Source organism: Sturnira hondurensis, unplaced genomic scaffold, assembly GCF_014824575.4.
Source record: "Sturnira hondurensis isolate 20B ecotype Veracruz unplaced genomic scaffold, ASM1482457v3 Scaffold0021143, whole genome shotgun sequence".
Lineage (NCBI taxonomy): Eukaryota > Metazoa > Chordata > Mammalia > Chiroptera > Phyllostomidae > Sturnira > Sturnira hondurensis.
This window is the reverse complement of record NW_028093774.1, coordinates 23319703-23336787: the sequence shown is the minus strand read 5'-3', so window position 1 is coordinate 23336787 and position 17085 is coordinate 23319703. Positions and strand designations below refer to the sequence as shown.

Genomic DNA, 17085 nt, shown 5'->3' with positions numbered 1-17085 from the left:
AGCCCAGAGGAGTGAGTCTGCCCAAGTCCTAAGTATGTCGAGGGCCCTATAAGAGGAGATGCCTGAGAATCCCACAGTTTCATCCACTACCCCAACTCCCACAGGTTTTTACACCCAGAAGTTATGGGGACTTACCTTCTTGGCACTGGAACCCTGGGCTGGGTGGTCTGGTGTGGGTCTGAGAGCCCTGGCTCTCGAGGTATCCTCTCAATTTTAATCCACCTCACGTGGGTGTGGGACTGCCTATTCTGCATCTCCATGTCTTTGCCCCTCATACCCGTCCAAACGAATGTGACCTTTTTAATTCCTTGATTGTTGCACTTCCATACAGCTCAATTTTCTGATGATTTTGGTTGACAGCTTTTTTGTAGGTTAGTTGTAATTTTTGCTGTGGTTGTGTGATGAGATGCTCTGTGTTTACCTACACCTCTATCTTGACCACAAATCTCAGCTTTGTTATTTCTCAAAATTGACTTTGGCTATTCAGGATCCTTTGTGATTCCATATGAATTTTAGAATTTTTTCTATTTTTGTAAAAAGTGCATTGGGATTTTGATATGTATTTCACTGAATGTGTAGATTGCTTTGGGTAGTATTATATCAACATTATTATTAACAACATTGTATCTTCTAATTTATAAAAACAGAATGCTTTTTACTTGCTCAGGTCTTCTTTCATTTCTTTCAACATATTTTATCATTTTCCATGTACCAGTCTTTTACCTCCTTAGTTAAGTTTATTTCTAAGTATTTTATTCTTTCTGATGCTATTGTAAATGGGATTGTTTATCAAATTTTCTTTTCATTTCATTGTTAGTGCAAAACTCAGGTGAATATAACTTAAGAACATGACTAAACAAGTAAACAAAGATTACCATTCGAATGCTTATCAAAAGAAAGCCTATTGGCAAAATTAATAGCAGACCAAATAGGATTTAGATAAAAAGAGTATAATAGGTTTTAAGAGTGATACTTTACAACAATAAAAAGGAAAGCTGCCCTGGATGGTGTGGTTCAGTGCATTGAGTGCTGGCCTGCGATCCAGACGGTTGCTGGTTCAATTCCCAGTCAGGGCACATGCTTGGGTTGCAGGCCAGATCCCCAGTAGGGAGCACACGAGAGGCAACCACATATTGATGTTGCTCTCCCTCTCTTTCTACCTACCTCCCTTCCCCTCTGTCTATAAACAAAGTCTTTACAAAATAAAATATTTTAAAAAGTAAGAAAGAAAAGCCTACTTACCAGCTCTGGCCAGGTAGCTTAATTGGTTAGAGTCTCAACCTGATACGTCAAGGTTGCAGGTTCGATCCCTGATCAGGGCATGCACAGTAAGCAACCACTCAACGCATAAATAAGTGAAACAACAAATTGACATCTCTCTCTCCCTTCCTCCCTTTCTCTCTCTTTCCAAAATCAATAAATAAAAATGCTACCAAAAATAGTAATTGTTAATATTTAGTTAAGTGTGAAGTGCCGTGATGTCTATAACTTACATTTAAATGCCTCACCAATAAAAGAGTTAATGGAGAAAAAAGTATAGCAAAATGTGAATGTATACATCTAAGTAAGTGCTATACAGGTATTCATTTTACTATTCTTTTGATTTATTGTATAACCATTTCAGTTTTCCTATAGTTTTAAAATTTTTCAAGACAAAGTTAAAATTTTACAAAGTAAAATGTTGGGGAAATTTAACTTTAATAACTCATGAGATAAGAAGAAAATTTGATGAAATTATAAAATATTTAAAATGAAAACCAAGAACATTATGTTTTAAAACTTGAGGAAACAACTCAAGTATTTAAGGGAAATTCATGGCCTTAAACAGGAAAGATTTTAAATATATTGATTTTAAATGAATGAAATTTATTCATTTTAATAAATGAATAAATCTTTGTGCTCAAATAGCTCTAAAAAATTAATAGAGTAAGTCCATAGAAAGTAAAATGAAGTAAATAATTAAGATATGAGCAAATGTAGATAAAATAACAAACAATAAAGAGATTCACTAAAACCAGGGCTTTTACTTTGAAAATGAATTGACTAAGGAACACAATATCTAGAAAGACAGAAAGAAAAAATTTAAAAGTTGAAATAAACTAAAGTTTAAATTTATTTAAAAGTAAATTTAAAGTTTCAATATTAACTAAAAAGAGGACGTAACAGACAGTAGATCTATTAAAAATCATGATTATAATAATACAAATGAATGTTGCCATTAGGTTTTAAAAACTTAGATAAAATGTGTTCTGAGAAACAATGACCAAAATTAATTTAAGAAGTAGAATATTTGCATAAAGCAATACCCATTGGAGAAAGTGAATCAGTAATTTCATCTATAAGCATCAAATGTGTTTCATGTAAGTTTTAGGAGACTTTAAAGGAACAGATACTTCTTTATTTTTCCTTTTTCATCTTCAATTTGCCATTTTGCTGGTGAACAAATTTATGGACAAAGTCCCAGCAAGAAAGTTGCTGGGTCAAGGGAACATGTGCTTGTATTTTGATCACTGTTAGCGGTATGGTATGAAGTTTGGTATGAAACTTCATTGGTATGAAGTTTCGTACCAATTTGCACTTTCATCCACAGTGTATAAGTGGAATGCTTGTTTCCACATATTCTTACCAACAGTGTTTTCAAAAATTTTTAATCTTTGCTAATATGAGCAATGAAAACTTGTATTCCATTGCAGTTTTAATTGCACTTCTCTTACGAATAATAAAGTTTACCTTTTCAATTTTTAGAAGCCATATGTAACTGTTTTATGCATACTACTTATCTTCTTTGCCCATTTTTATGTTTTCTTATTGATTTGTAGAGTCTCTAAGTGAACTATGTTTCAAGCTTTTGCCCTATATTATTTGGATTTAGATTTTGTTAATGTTTTTGACATGGAGAATTTAATTTTTTTAGTCTTTCTTTTTTAAAAAAGGATTTTATTTATTTATTTTTAGAGAAAGGGGAACGGAGGGAGAAAGAGAGGGAGAGAAACATCAGTGTGTGGCTGCCTCTCACATGGCCCCCACTGGGGACCTGGTCCACAACCCAGGCATGTGCCCTGATTGGGAATCGAACCAGCAACCCTTTGGTTCACAGCCTGCACTCAGTCCACTGAGCGACACCAGCCAGGCCTAATTTTTTTAGTCTTTCTAAAGTGGCTTTTATGTTTTATGTCATAGACTTTTCCCACTCCAAGATTATTTTTAGTCCTCCTATCTTTTTACCCACTGGGAAATGACTGTGGTGTATGAATTGAGGTAGGGATCTAATTTTATCTTTCTCCCCACAGAGCTGAAAGTATGGCAAAGGTGCCTTTTCTGTGATGGTCATGGTCATGGACACAGATGATGAGGGTGCTGTGATGAAGCCTGGCTAAACTGTAAGGGAACACAGGCATATTTTCTTATAAAAGACCACACCTGAGTCAAGTCTTGAGGACAATGTATAAATTAGCAACACAAAGGAGAACTGGAGAAATAAAACAACTAATTCCAACCAAAGACTAGCGCATGAGAGAAGGAATGACAGTAACAAGTGCCAAAGGATGAGCAGGGTAGCCTGGGATGCCAGGCTGAGAGATTTGAAAGTGAATGGGTATCATTGAGTATTTATTTATTTATTTTTAGAGCGAGGGGAAGGGAGGGATAAAGAGAGGAAGAGAAACATTAATGTTTGAGAGATACATCGATCAGTTGCCTCTCACATGCCCCCAATTGGGGACCTGGCCTACAACCCAGGCATTTGTCCTGACTGGGCATTGAACCAGCGACCCTCTGGTTCACAGGCTGGCACTCAGTCCGCTGAGCCACACCAGCCAAAGATGAATATTTTTTAAGTGGGAAATAGTACTATGCTCAGATTTACATCTAAGAAAGATTATTCTGGCAGCACTGTAGAAATGGATTGGAATGGGATGGACCTGAAGGCCCATTTAAGAGAAAAGTAGCTTTTTCTGAAGGTTACCTGCCTCTCATCCCTTGGTCAATAAGTGGCTGGGTTGGGGCTGAGACCTAAGTACCTTGCTTTTAATTATTTCTTCATAGTTTAGGCCAAACCAGGAGCCGACTTGCCAGGAAAAGGATGAAATCTGCGAATAGTGGTTTTAAGTGTGACTATTTTAAAGCCCAGTCTAGTGCACTTGAACTCCAGTACGTTCATCTGAAACCTGAGTGCACAGCAATTTCTAAGTCAGTTCACCTCTAGGATTTCATGGTTGGAGGGGAGCCCAGAGGTCCCTCTCCCACCGAGGACTGGAATCTCTTCCAAAACACACCCAACAGGTGGCCCCAGGGCCCCTGTGTGAACACTTCATCTTCAAAGGGAGCTCCCAGGCCTCCTGTTCCTCTCTTGGTCAGATCTAAATATAGAAAGTTCTTTTTCATGTTGAGCCAGATTCTTCCTTCCTGTTACTCTCACCCAACAGCGGGCATGTCTTCTCCCTGGGTTGGTCTTCTTTCCTCAAAGAAAAACCATTAGCTTAGAGAAAGTAGGCATTAGCCAGTGCTATCATGTGGCCATTGTAACAGTTACAATGTTTAAAAGGTACCAACGGTTGCGCAACGCGGTGAATGTGCTTAATGCCACTGAACTGCACTGAAGAACAGTCACGATGAAAATTTTTATATTATGTGTTTTGTCTAATTGTTTAAATGTTTAGGTTTTTTTAAAATGCCAGCAATACACTGGCCGATTAAAATAACATGGCATGATGTTTTGAACTTTAAATGTTGGTGACTCCTCAAAATGACACTGAATTTTGGTTTTGTCTCCTTCTAACTCACTCCTGCTTCCATTTCATAATATTTTTATAGTTTATTCCCATTGCTTGAGCCAGGGGCTCAATTTACCTCTGAGAATCAGGTTTTTCTCTCTTTGGCTGCCTCTGAAACTTGGTGGTTCAGTGAATCATGTGAACTTCCTTTTAAAAAAATCTAAATTGGGGTCTTTGGATCAGTTATTGCAGGACAAAAATTATGATACTTTGAACCCAATAGTCTCATGTTGCTCTAACACAGTTCTAGAGAAGGAGAGATTTTTTAAGTAGTTTCATTCCAAAATGTGAAGGTGTTTTAACTTGTGCAAGAGGAGCTTCATTTTTTATAAGAATCAGTGATAATAGTGGAGTTTTTTCTTGTTTGTTGTTTATTTTAAATAGTTTTTTATTGCAATTAATATATACATAACACAATTTGCCATCTTAACCTTTCTGAGTATGTAATTCAGTGGCACTGATTTCCTTAACAATGTCTTGCAAATAGTGGAGTTTTTAACTGGTTTACTTTGCTAATCCATAAACCAGTCACCTGGTTGAAAGGCCAGCTTCAATTATGTGATGTTAAATTTTTTATTTGCACCAGATATTTACTGTAAAATTTTCTCGCCAGAGAGTGATCCGAGTTTTTCTGTGGGGGCAAAATCTGTCATGACCTTTGCTCATCAAACAGGCCAGCTGTTGACATGCTGCTGTTCTCTCTGCCTGCCCCGCCCCACCCCCGGCCCCAGCAGCGAGGACCTTGGGTCTTTGGGATCACACTGTACCCCACCACCCTCCGCCTCGTTGGCTGTGTGGCACCTGTTTCAGTCCCATCCTCGGGCATGCTCGTTGTTTGTCATTTATGGTATGAAGGAGGCGGGGTCAAACTAGAAGCCATCTAACATAGCAACTGATCCCAATTTGTTTAAAACTTGAGCCTTTGAATTAAATGCAGCAGTGCGTGAATATCTTCAATGTTAAACAAAGTCTTCTGTGAAAAATACCAGTTTTAAAATTGACATGGTAGTTTGGCTATTTATTCCCTTTTCAGTTTTCCTTCCCTTTTGAAAACTAACATAAGCACCTCAGAGAGATGAATGTGATTTTCCTTATAAATTTATACTTTCCTAATTTTGATAATATTCCTAGTAAATCTTGCATCTTTCTAAAAGCACATTCTTAGGAGATGTCCTACCTAGATCCCTTCCCCATCAGATCTTTGCAATGGTTGTGTTTTTTAAAAAATGTCTAAAAACAAATTTTGATTTCTTTTTTTAAAGGATTTTATTTATTTTTACCGAGGGGAAGGGAGGGAGAAAGAGGGAAAAATACATCAATGTGCGGTTGCCTTTCACACTCCCCCTACTGGGGACCTGGCCTGCAACCCAGGCATGTGCCCTGAGTGAAAATTGAAACAGCAACCCTTTGGTTCACAAGCTGGTGCTCAGTCCACTAGCCACACCAGCCAGGGCCAGATTTTGACTTCTGATGATAGCAGAGCAGCTTAGTTGGAATCAAATAGAAATCTTAGAGCTAAAAAGTATAATACTTGAAATAAAAAATTTATTGGGTGTTTTAAACATCATTTTTGAGGCAGTTGAAACAGAGAACTTGAAGATAGATCAGTAGAGATCATTTAATCTGTAAAATATAGACAAGTCTCAAACATTTGAAAATCAATGTTTATAAAAATCTATGATTTATTTCACAAACAAAATTTGAAAATATTTGAATGGGATTCTAATGTGTGATGCATCAAAGGAGGGCTCAGAAGGAATTTCAGATCTTTAAATGCTGATACTGGGAAGGAAGAAAACTTAAAACCAATCATCTCTTCATCCGCTGATGACTGGATACATAAAATGTAGTATATCCATACTGGAATATTATTTGACAATAAAACGATTGAAGGATGACATATGCTACAACATGGATGAGCCTTGAGAACATTATGTTCCGTGAAAGAAGCCAGTCACTAAAGACCACACAGTGTGTGATTCCATTCACAGGAGGTGTCCAGACCAGGCAAATCACAGAAACAGAAGTTACGCTAGTGGTTGTTCAGAGCTGGCGGAAGGGCTAGCAAGGGGTGGCAAGGGGTGTAGAATTTCTTTTGTCGGGTGATGAAAATGTTCTAATAGTTATTTGATGTTGGTTGCACAGTTCTGTGAATATACTTTAAACCATTGAACTGTATACTTAAGTGGGAGAATTGAATAGTATGTGAATTACCTCAATAAAGCTGTTCCCCCACAGTTTTACCTAGACTTTCAACATAGGAAACTAGGAAGTAAGCACATTAAACCCAAAGTAAGTAAAAACTAGGAAATGGTAAAGAGCACAAGTCAATGAAGGGAGAATACAGATGAACAATAGAAAAAATTAGGCCAAAGGCGGGTCCTTTGACGTGGTTATTAAAACTGGTGAAAGTGACAAGACTGACAAAGAAAAAAGAGAAAAGTCATTAAACTCTATGCTTAAAAATGGGTGAATTTGATTGTAAGCAATTATACCCCAATTAAGCTTTAAAAGAAGCAAATCGATGTAATCCACCTGATGAACAGACTTTTTTAAAAGTATGATCGTATCAGCCAACGCCATTTCTCTGGGCTTTGAAATAGAGGGCTTTTAACTTGTTTTTATTCGAACTGATCCGAGCATCTTTCTTGCTGGTTGATAAGAGTGACATCCCCCCAGCCCACCTCTCCACTCTGCGAGTGGCCCGCTCTCAAAGGCCGTGTCATTGCCTCTCATTAAGGTGCCCCACGGCTTGTAACAACCAGGCACTCCTGCCACTACCCCTTCTTATTATGCACTAAAAAAGTCCCAGGTGAAACTGAAGGTTTACTTGTGCTGCCATTTCCGTCTTGGCAGGATTCTAAGAACTAGTCGGGGACTAATAGCTACAGTGGAGTGTTGACCGTGATGCAGGAAAATCCACAGTCGGAGCAGGGTCAGTCCGTTCAGCGGTTTCCTTTTCCTCCTGCGGCGGTTCTGTGTTACAACAAAGCAGAGCTCAGGACCTGGCTGTGTGGCTGAGAGCACATCAGAGAGGATCAAGTCGGGCGTAGACCCGGGCCCGTGGGAACCTCACCTTGGGTCTAGGACAAAGAACGCCAAAGGCTCGCGATGTTCTTTGAAAACGCCACCAGAATGCAGTTAGTGTCTACTGAATAAAGGAAAGAGCAGGTGAAAATAAACTTCCTTTATGCCTATGTTATTCACACTGCTGCAAAACATCAAAGGGAGGCCTTTTATCCTTCTGGAAGGTTTTGTCAGTGAATATTGCCATCTGTGGCTTTGTGGTGGCTCAGACTTACTCTAAGCAACACTGCTCTCTACCAAATTCTAGCCTTGGCAATGTTAGGGCATCTGGGCAGAATCTTGAGGCGAGAGAGAGAGAGAGATCTTTCTATGTGTCTCCATGCAGACTACAGACCCAGTAGGAAAAAATTATGAGGTAGTATATAGTTCAGGGTGTAAGAGAATGGATTAAGACAAACTGTGGTCCAGTCTTAATTTTGCCAGTGATTAAGTGTATGGCTTTGGGCAAGCTATTCAGCTTTTCTGAGCCTGCATTTCTTGGTCTATAAGATGGGCATAATAGTGCCATCTACCCCATAGGGTAGCCAGAAGAGTCATGTAAAATAATGATTGTAAAGGGCACAGCACAGTGCCTGACAAAGAATAAAAGCATTCCTAATACTACCTATTTCTTCATGTTTACATATATTTTCTGCTGGGGAAATTGATGCTCTGGCCCATTGCCAGTAGGAATATAAATCGGCCCAGCTTTTTTGGAGGGTAATTCAATCTTTTCTGTTAAATTGTTTACATCCCATGGGCTTCAGCCCTGCACTTGCACTTCTTGGCGTCTATATTAGAGAATTATTCATAGGTGTACATTTANAAATAATGATTGTAAAGGGCACAGCACAGTGCCTGACAAAGAATAAAAGCATTCCTAATACTACCTATTTCTTCATGTTTACATATATTTTCTGCTGGGGAAATTGATGCTCTGGCCCATTGCCAGTAGGAATATAAATCGGCACAGCTTTTTTGGAGGGTAATTCAATCTTTTCTGTTAAATTGTTTACATCCCATGGGCTTCAGCCCTGCACTTGCACTTCTTGGTGTCTATATTAGAGAATTATTCATAGGTGTACATTTACGTAACTCTGAAACATTTGAATTTGGTATGCTAATTAGCCTTAGCAAACATATTGTACCTGTGGAGAGTATTTTTCCTACGTCTGCACAGGGTCATTCTGAAGAGGCTCGCTTTACTAAAGAAGGTTTTTCATACTTCCAAGAAAGTCAGTTCTAGAAATGGTGTTATATAAGTCCTTAGAATTGTGGATGGTTTATTTTTTGCTTTAAATCTTAGAAATAATATGCCTAAACTGTCTTCTCTTATAGATGAGAAAATCTTAGCCCCTCTATGGTGAGACAACTACCCGCATCACCCAACTAGCTGATGGTGGGACCCCAGTTTGTGTTCTCAAAGTCCAGCTGTGTCCTGAGAATTCATTCTAATCTCAGTGCAACAGGCAGAGCTAGTCATTGAGCCAATAACCATTCTCCCTTTTTTCCTTCCCGGGAGCTAAAAACACTGACTACCCAGACTTCCTTGCAGCCAAACCTAGCTCTGGCTGTTAATGAGATGTTAATGGAAATCTCCTGGATGGGGTCCTTCAGGAAAGCTATTGTTTTTCTGATTTAAAAAAAAGAAGGATATAGCTGGCATGTAATTTCTTTCTTTCTTTTTTTCAAATCCTCACCAGAAGACACAACCACTGATTGTAGAGAGAGGCAGGGGGCGGGGGACTTGGGGGAAGAGAATAAGAATGTGAGAGATCAATGTGGAGAGAAATGCACCCCAACTGGGGATCAGACTTTTTTGGTGTATGGGACCACGCTCCAACCAAAGGAGCCACCCGGCCAGGTCTGGCACGCAATTTACCTTTCTCTGTGTTCCCTCCTGTAATGCAGGCGGAGTGTCTGGAGGGTCAGCAGCCATACTATCTATATAATGACAGAAGCCACACACTAAGGCCAGCAGGTAGGAATGTAGAAGGAGTCTGGGCACTGGGCACAACGTTGAGAAGCCTCTGCGTCAGCCATGGACTGGCCACCTCTTGTTGCTTCGTGTTGTGCCGGAAACGGAAACTGTTTCTGGGTTGAGCCACTTCAGTTCTGTTTTCACTCCCCCTTCATTTCCCGAGGAGAACGGAGGCGGCGGCACAGCCTCCACCCTGTCAGAGTTCACCTCCATCATTCCTGTCTCGAGGATTCGGGAGGGACCATCCTTCTTTCCAATTGTAACCATTTCCATTTCTTTCTGTCTCCTCCCATCTCCTTCTTAAGTTCGTCTGCCTCTTCTAATCCCTAGCCCTTACTCTCAGAACATCTATTTTGCTCTGCTTCTGTTTTGACTCCCTTACAAAATACCATTTTTTTGCTTCTGTTCGTGTCCTAAAAATCTTGGGATCAGAGACTCCAAAAGCCTGACTTGCCTCCTGATGAACATTGGCGCTAGGGTTCTTTATGGATCTCTTTCCCCATTGATGCTAATAACCCCAGAAGACTTCTTCAATTTTATATTTCCAGCGCTCGGGAGCATATGCCACAGACTTGACGCTCAGCAATGATTTGTTGGATGGGCGGGTGGATGGATCTCCTGGCATCCTGCCTATTGTGCTTTCCAGTATCTGCCTCCTTCTCAAATATCCGGCTAATTCTGGAATCTTGGCGTCAGATAAAAGGTCAAGGGGAGGCAAGGTGTCCAGGGAGTAAGTCCAGAAAGCCATAAATCAGAAAAGCAGCCGAGACTGGTTTCCTGGGAGTGCCTCCAGGTTCCCCAGAGTTCTTCCCCAGGCCCCACAGCTGCTTCCATTCTCACCTCTGGCAAGAGCCTGGAGAAGATCCTCTATCCATATGTAAGGCGGTACCTGTGCATTAAATCCAAGTAGGAAAGTCGACATCCCTTAACAAAATTGGAGGTCAATATTCTGTAACAAAATTGGCCACTGAAGTACCAACAACTAATCCCCGGAGAGCCTGAAACCGGAGCCAGATTTCCTTGCGGACAGTGGAGTACTCACTGGAAGAACACTGTGATTTGTCACGTTGGCCCCACTGTGTGAATTCTCCCCACATAACCGGTTTCAGCTCCCGGCTGAATGACTGGCTGGCGCCGCGAGCCGACTTTGGCTGGTTCTCTGTGCAGGGCAGCACCGGCTTTGCTCGAGAGGAGAAACCAGCATTGGCCAAGGCCCTAGAATTCCGAAACACAGGGCTGCTTCTGGTTCCCTGTCTCAGGAATGGCATCTGTATCTGTCCAGGTGCCCAAGGGCCAAAGGCATTGCTCATCTGAAAAATACCAGTCTGATCATGTAACTTTTCTAAAGAAAATCCTTCACTGGCTCCCTGTAACTTGAAGGTCACGGCCAGTCCTCATCGTTCTGGACTAAGCCGTGCAGGAACAGGCCCTCCCTTCTTTAGTGTGAACCCACCGGCCTGGCCCCCTGCTTACTGTGCTTCAGCCTCTTTGGTCCTGTTTCTGTTCCCCCCAAAACCTGTGCTCTCTCGTGCCGGGGTCTTTCCATGTGCATTCCCCATCCCAGGAAAGTTCTTCCCCTCTTTGCTTTCCCTCCTCTACTTCTGCTCACCCCTTAAATCCCAGCTGAAAATCACTTCCTCCAGGAAGCCTTCCCTTGGATCCTCAGACTAGACCAGATGATAGAGATTCCTTAATCATTCTGCTCTTCTCTTTCCATTTATTCTTGACTGGTCTTCCCCTCTAGGCCATCAGTTTTCTCACTGCTCATGGCGGAAAAGGCTCGGCTCTGGAATCCGCACCCCCCACGCAGCTGCCAGGGAGCCTTCTAGAGCAGGTCCTTCTCAAAGGGAAGTCAGTTCTGCTCACTCCTCTGTTCAAAACCTTAAATGGCTTCCGTACTTTCTCAATAAACTTTAAAATCTGCTTGGCCTCTAAAGCCCTACAAGGCATGACAATTTCTGTCTCTTTCCTCCCTCTTCCTCTGCTCTAGCCATACCGGCTTCCTTCTTCTCCCTCGGCTATGGCAGGCATGGTCCTGCCTCAGGACATTTGCACGTGCTGTTTCTTCTGCAGGAAAACCACCGTACTCCCTCATTTTCTCCGGATCTCTGCTTAAATGTCACCTTGTCCGGGAAGCGTTCATGGCCCACCTATCAAACTCCAACACCCTCAAGCAACTCCCTTATCCTCAATAGACACTAACTGGGTGTCCTACCTGGGTGTCCTACAAATTTGATGAAATTCTTACACTGCCTACCTAGAGAGAGCATCAGATCCCACAGGTGAAGGGGCTCTGTCCCACAAGACTGCCCCCATCTGAGACACAAATCCTAAGAATTCCAAGTTGTTCCCTGAGCTTCTGACCTACTGGCTATAAATGGTAGGTTTCAACAACTCCCCCCTCGGTTTGATTAATTTGCTAGAACTCAGAGAAACATTTACCTCCATTTACCAGTTTATTGTAAAGGACATTATAAGGACACAGGTGAACAGTCAGATGAGGAGATACGTAGGGCGAGGTCTGGAAGGATCCCAGACACAGAAGCTTCTGTCCCCACGGAACTGAAGGACACAGCCCTCCAGCACAAGGATGCACTCACCAACCCCCAAGCCCATAAATCTTCTTGTTCAGGAGTTTTTATAGAGCTTAATCTGCAGCCCCCCACTTCCCCTTCCCAGAGGTCAGAGGGTGGGGCTGAAAGCTCGAACAGTCTAATCAATCGTCCTCCCAGCGACCGGCCCCATCCCAAGGCTATCTTAGTGGGGCTCCTCCCGAGTCACAAAAGATACTCCTACCACTCAAAAAATTCCAAAGGTTTCAGCAGTTTTGTGACAGGAACTGGGGGACAAAGACTGAATATGTGTCTGTTGCTTACCCTGTTTTCTTTATCTTCACAGTGCTACGGCCACATGACAAACTATGCACTTCTTGGGTCATTTGCTGATGGCCCGTCTCCTCCCCTCTAGCTGCTGATCTCCACAAGAGCAGGAGCATCTCGTCTATTTTGGGCGCCATTGTGCCCCTGACATCGTAGCAGCACCTGGTTTAATAGCACTTCCTTCTTGGTGATGCATTCAACTGCCGACTCCTCGAAAGGTCTGGGGAAGCAGCTCACAGTGGCTTCTGCATGTTGCTTCTTATTTAGTAACAGTGCCCCCCGGGTGTTACATTTACTTGTATTTTCTGGTAATGTTCTTGTAGCGCTGGTTGCTCTACTTTTTCACTAATTCGTCTCTTTGTGCAGAAAATAGACCCCTGGGCCACAGTGCCAGCACTTAAAATGGACAATTAGAAGCAGCTTTTGAGAAGAGGAAATGCGAGGGTCTGAGAGGGCTGTGCCACACTCTGAGGACATGCAGAGACACTTGAATACGAAAGGTCAGCGGCTCAGTGCCTTTTATCCTCTTTCTTTCCGAAGAAATTACTTTCAGTTTGAAGAACATGCCCAGGTACTTTCTATTAGTAAACGAAGAGACTTTGGAAGTAAATGGATTAACATACCTGTGTTTGCTCCGTGCAAACCTTTGTTTCTCTTTGTCTTAAGTAAAGTTTAGCAGCAGAGGGTCAGGGACCCTCTGGGACTCCTGACACTTGGAAATGACAAGTGATAGGTCTACCTTGTCCTGGGGAGGAGAGAGGCTTCACATTTATTTCGACAGGAGGGGAGAGAGACAGATAAGTACAAAGGCATCTGATTCCTGCCATTCCCCAGAAAACCGTTAGGATAGGACTGAGCCCATTTCCTGCCGACAGAGGACGACTGGGTCTGTTTCTACTCCATTCTGTCCATGGTTCTGCCCTAACTTCCAGCTGTGGGTGGAGAAATTCTTTAACTTCCTTGGGGCTTTGCTTCCCTATTTGTGAAGCGAAGCGGAAGCGCGGACCTTGCAGAAGGCGATGGCCCAGCGCACAGACTCTAGAGCTGACTGCTTGCCTTCTTTCTAACCCTGGCTCGGTCATGCGCCAGATTGCAGATCTGGGGCAAGTCATTAGTCTCTCTCGGCCTCAGCTCTCTCACTTGTGAAGTGAGGGAATGATCGTGCCCACACGCTTCTCATCCAGAATCTTTACTTTTCCTGTTTGCAGAATGATAGGCAACAGTGGCCAACACGCCTGCTCCCAGGATTGTCGGTGTGGGGTGAATGTGTGAGGGTGGCAAAGGGCCTCCTCTGGCAGTTCGGGGGCTGACAAGAAGCTTGGCGGGGGTGTGAGCGCTAACCCTTTGCCCTGCATTGATCACTTGTTTCGTCCTAGCTCGGGGACCATGGCCGTGTTGCCACACAATGATGTCAGGGGCTAGGAACATGTGTTCAAGATGAGTGATTCACAGACTGCAGTGGGGGGACGTGCACTCTGCAGAAATAAGAGAAGGAAAAAATAGCAAACTCCCACATGTTATGTCATCTGATGCTCATACCTGTTCTCTAACCCTCAGCGGCATTTGCCTGCCTCTGGGATGGCAACGGATGGCAACGGAAGTCATGGCCTCACTCGTTGGACAAGGTCTGGAAAATGTTTGTGAATGAAAGGAACGTGGGGAGGGGACTAAAACTCATGGTATCTATAGGCTAACACTGTGAGTCTCATGAATTAAGCAGCAGTTGTGGCTGTTATTCAACGGTAGGGGCTGGTCACAGAGCAGAGAGCAGAGCTCCAAGGTCGTCAGGGCACTGGTGGTGGCCTCAGAGGGCATCAGGAACCGGAGCCACAGGGGCTGACTGACACTGGGTTCACTTCAGGAGGCCCACGGCTCTACAGAAGGAGGGAAACGAGCGTGCCGGCCTCCGTCATTCCTCCCTGCCGCTGGTGGGCCAAAACCCCCACTGACCTCATTGTGGACAGAGCCTCGGAAGACAACTGCTGAAGCCATCTTGCCTTGCACTTGGAATGGAGATCTAAATGTTAAACATTCGGAAGGCTTAAAAGACAAATAAATAAGTGAGAGAAAAAGGACGAAGAATGGTGGTCCAGTGAAGGAGGAGAGGAGGGAAGGGAGGGAGACTGAGTCTGCAGGAGGTGGCAATCCACACCTTCGGACACCGTGCACCAGTCACCCACATGAGATCAAGTCAGCCCTCCAGGAACCAGTAACTCAGGAAAGCCAGGTACATAAATAGGAAATATTGCCGAAACAGCTATATATAGCACACAACAACTATGACATAATGAGAAGCCCAAAAGAGGGTTTGCATGAAATTAAAGAGTATTCTGGGGCAGTTATTGAGGTCTGTTCGAAGAAGCGAGTTCTGAGCCAGACTAAGTTCCTGGGAGGTGAGAGATGGAGACTGAGTAAAGGGGAGACCCAGAAGGTCAAAGGCACCATTTCAGAAGGGGCTAAATTTTGTAACATGTTGCAAAAATACTGGAAAGACAAACTTGGATATGAATCGTAACATTTTCATTTATAGCTGTGGGACCTTAGGGTTTTCTAAACTTGCATTTTTTCACTTGCAAAATGAAGGTTATAATATCTCCTTCTTGGGTAATTGTGGAGAATAAATAAGATATGCATCAAATGTTGAAGGCCTAGCTTAGCCCTGAGCATGCAATTGGCACTTAATATATTCTACTTCTCTTTCTCTTTCCAGTCTTTTTTAAATTTAATCTTTATTGTGTTGTTTTTCCATTACCGTTTAGTCCCCTTGTACCCTCCTCCCCCCAGCAGTCACCACACTGTTGTCCGTGTCCATGAGTCCTTTTTCCTTTTTGCTCAGCCACATTGCTCAGTAACTGCCTATTCATTTGTCCGTATCACTCAGCTTCTTGAGAGTGGGACTCTGTGTTGTATCCCCAGGGCTCAGCCAGTGTCAGGCATGCACACAGTTCAACCTTGATGAATAATTTCTAAATGAATGAAGGAGATTGGTGAGGAAAAATGGGAGGATAGCTAAAAATTAGGTATGATGACACAGGGGCCACCATGAGAAACTTAGAATAAGAACAAGAAACAAAAGCACACACACAAGGAAGAAAAGAAAGTCTTAAAAACCCAAAGAAGATTGGAAAGACCAGCACATATACTTGGTTTAATGACACAAGAAGAGCAAGAATGGAAATGAGAGAAAGAGCGGGTGGGGAGAGAGAGAAACAACTCTCTCCTCAACTCAACTTGTAAAAGTGGAGGGACTCTAAACCCCCAAACAGCTGGGTTCTGTGTAACAAGCTAAGACATGGAAAAGAGTTTTTTCATTTAGAGGAGGAAAAAGAACAGGGAAGATACAGTCTCTGCTCAGGGGCAAGACGTGTCATGATAACAGATGATGGAGGAAACGGAGCTCTTGGGTCCTGGCCTTCTGCCTCCCCGCAGAGAGGAAGCTGTCCACCCTTTAGGGATGCTGCGGGAGGCGGTGAGCGGAGCCTGGAGGAACGGTAGGGTCAAGAGCTCTGTGCATCTCAGGTGGACAGGAGTCTCTCAGGCTGAGTGAGTTATGTCCCAGAGGTCAAAAAGAGCTTGGAGATAAAGTTGCTGCCTGTTCTTAGTGATTGATCTTTGACAGACCATAAAGAACGGGAACATTGTTTTTAAACTCAAGAGGAGCAAAGATGAAAAAGGTGAGATCTCAAAATAGCTCAGATCAGTTGTTTTCAAGTGTTGGCTCTCAGATCCCTCCTGATGCCCTTTTTTAAATAGACACAATTTAAATCTCTGGAACAAAGACACAGAAAACTGTCAAAGCAGAGATGTTCTGGGTGTCATAGGAACAGGAAGTCTGGGGACACCCCCAGTTCACCGCTCCCTTTTTTCCCTGGGAAGGGGATGTACCCAAGGCACTCTGTTGAGCCCTAGGGTGAATTTGAAAACTACCTCCCTAGATCAGTAAAGTGAGTGAGTCATTCATTAGCTGCACAGGTCATTCATTAGCTCCCTATGAAGGGAAACAGTGAACCCTGGAGGCCAGGGAGCAAGGGTTCCCCAGTAGAGAGCAAGGCCAGACCCACCTCAGCTCCTTTTCCATCAGCCGTGGGTGGAATGCCCCAGTATTGGTCATGTAGATGTGAGCAATGTATTAGACAGCATCTCTCATTATAAACTTACACACAAAATCGAGTTTCTATGGTGGTGTCATTAGGTGGGTGTGACAGTATGAAGACCATTCTCAAAGGCCATTGGTTGAAGACACAACGCAAACCTTAGCAGTGTTTCTAATGGCCTGCCAAGGAGCTCTTCTCTCGTCAGCTCCTTCTCAGCACTTCAATCAATGATTCTAACAATATTACCTTTTCTTAGATGCTAAGCACTTCATTTAAAAATTATACCACTATTT

General features: G+C 42.9%; 1 long non-coding RNA gene across 1 annotated transcript in view; it reads left to right on the top strand.

Moving 5' to 3' along the window:
- Positions 1-13327, top strand: part of LOC118976710 (uncharacterized) — a 45627-nt gene extending 32300 nt beyond the window's left edge. Inside the window, exons 2-3 of the long non-coding RNA XR_005064336.1 lie at positions 12718-12916; positions 13065-13327. This is a non-coding gene — a long non-coding RNA (uncharacterized LOC118976710). The remainder of the gene's footprint in view (positions 1-12717; positions 12917-13064) is intronic.
- The last annotated feature ends 3758 nt before the right edge of the window (positions 13328-17085 follow it).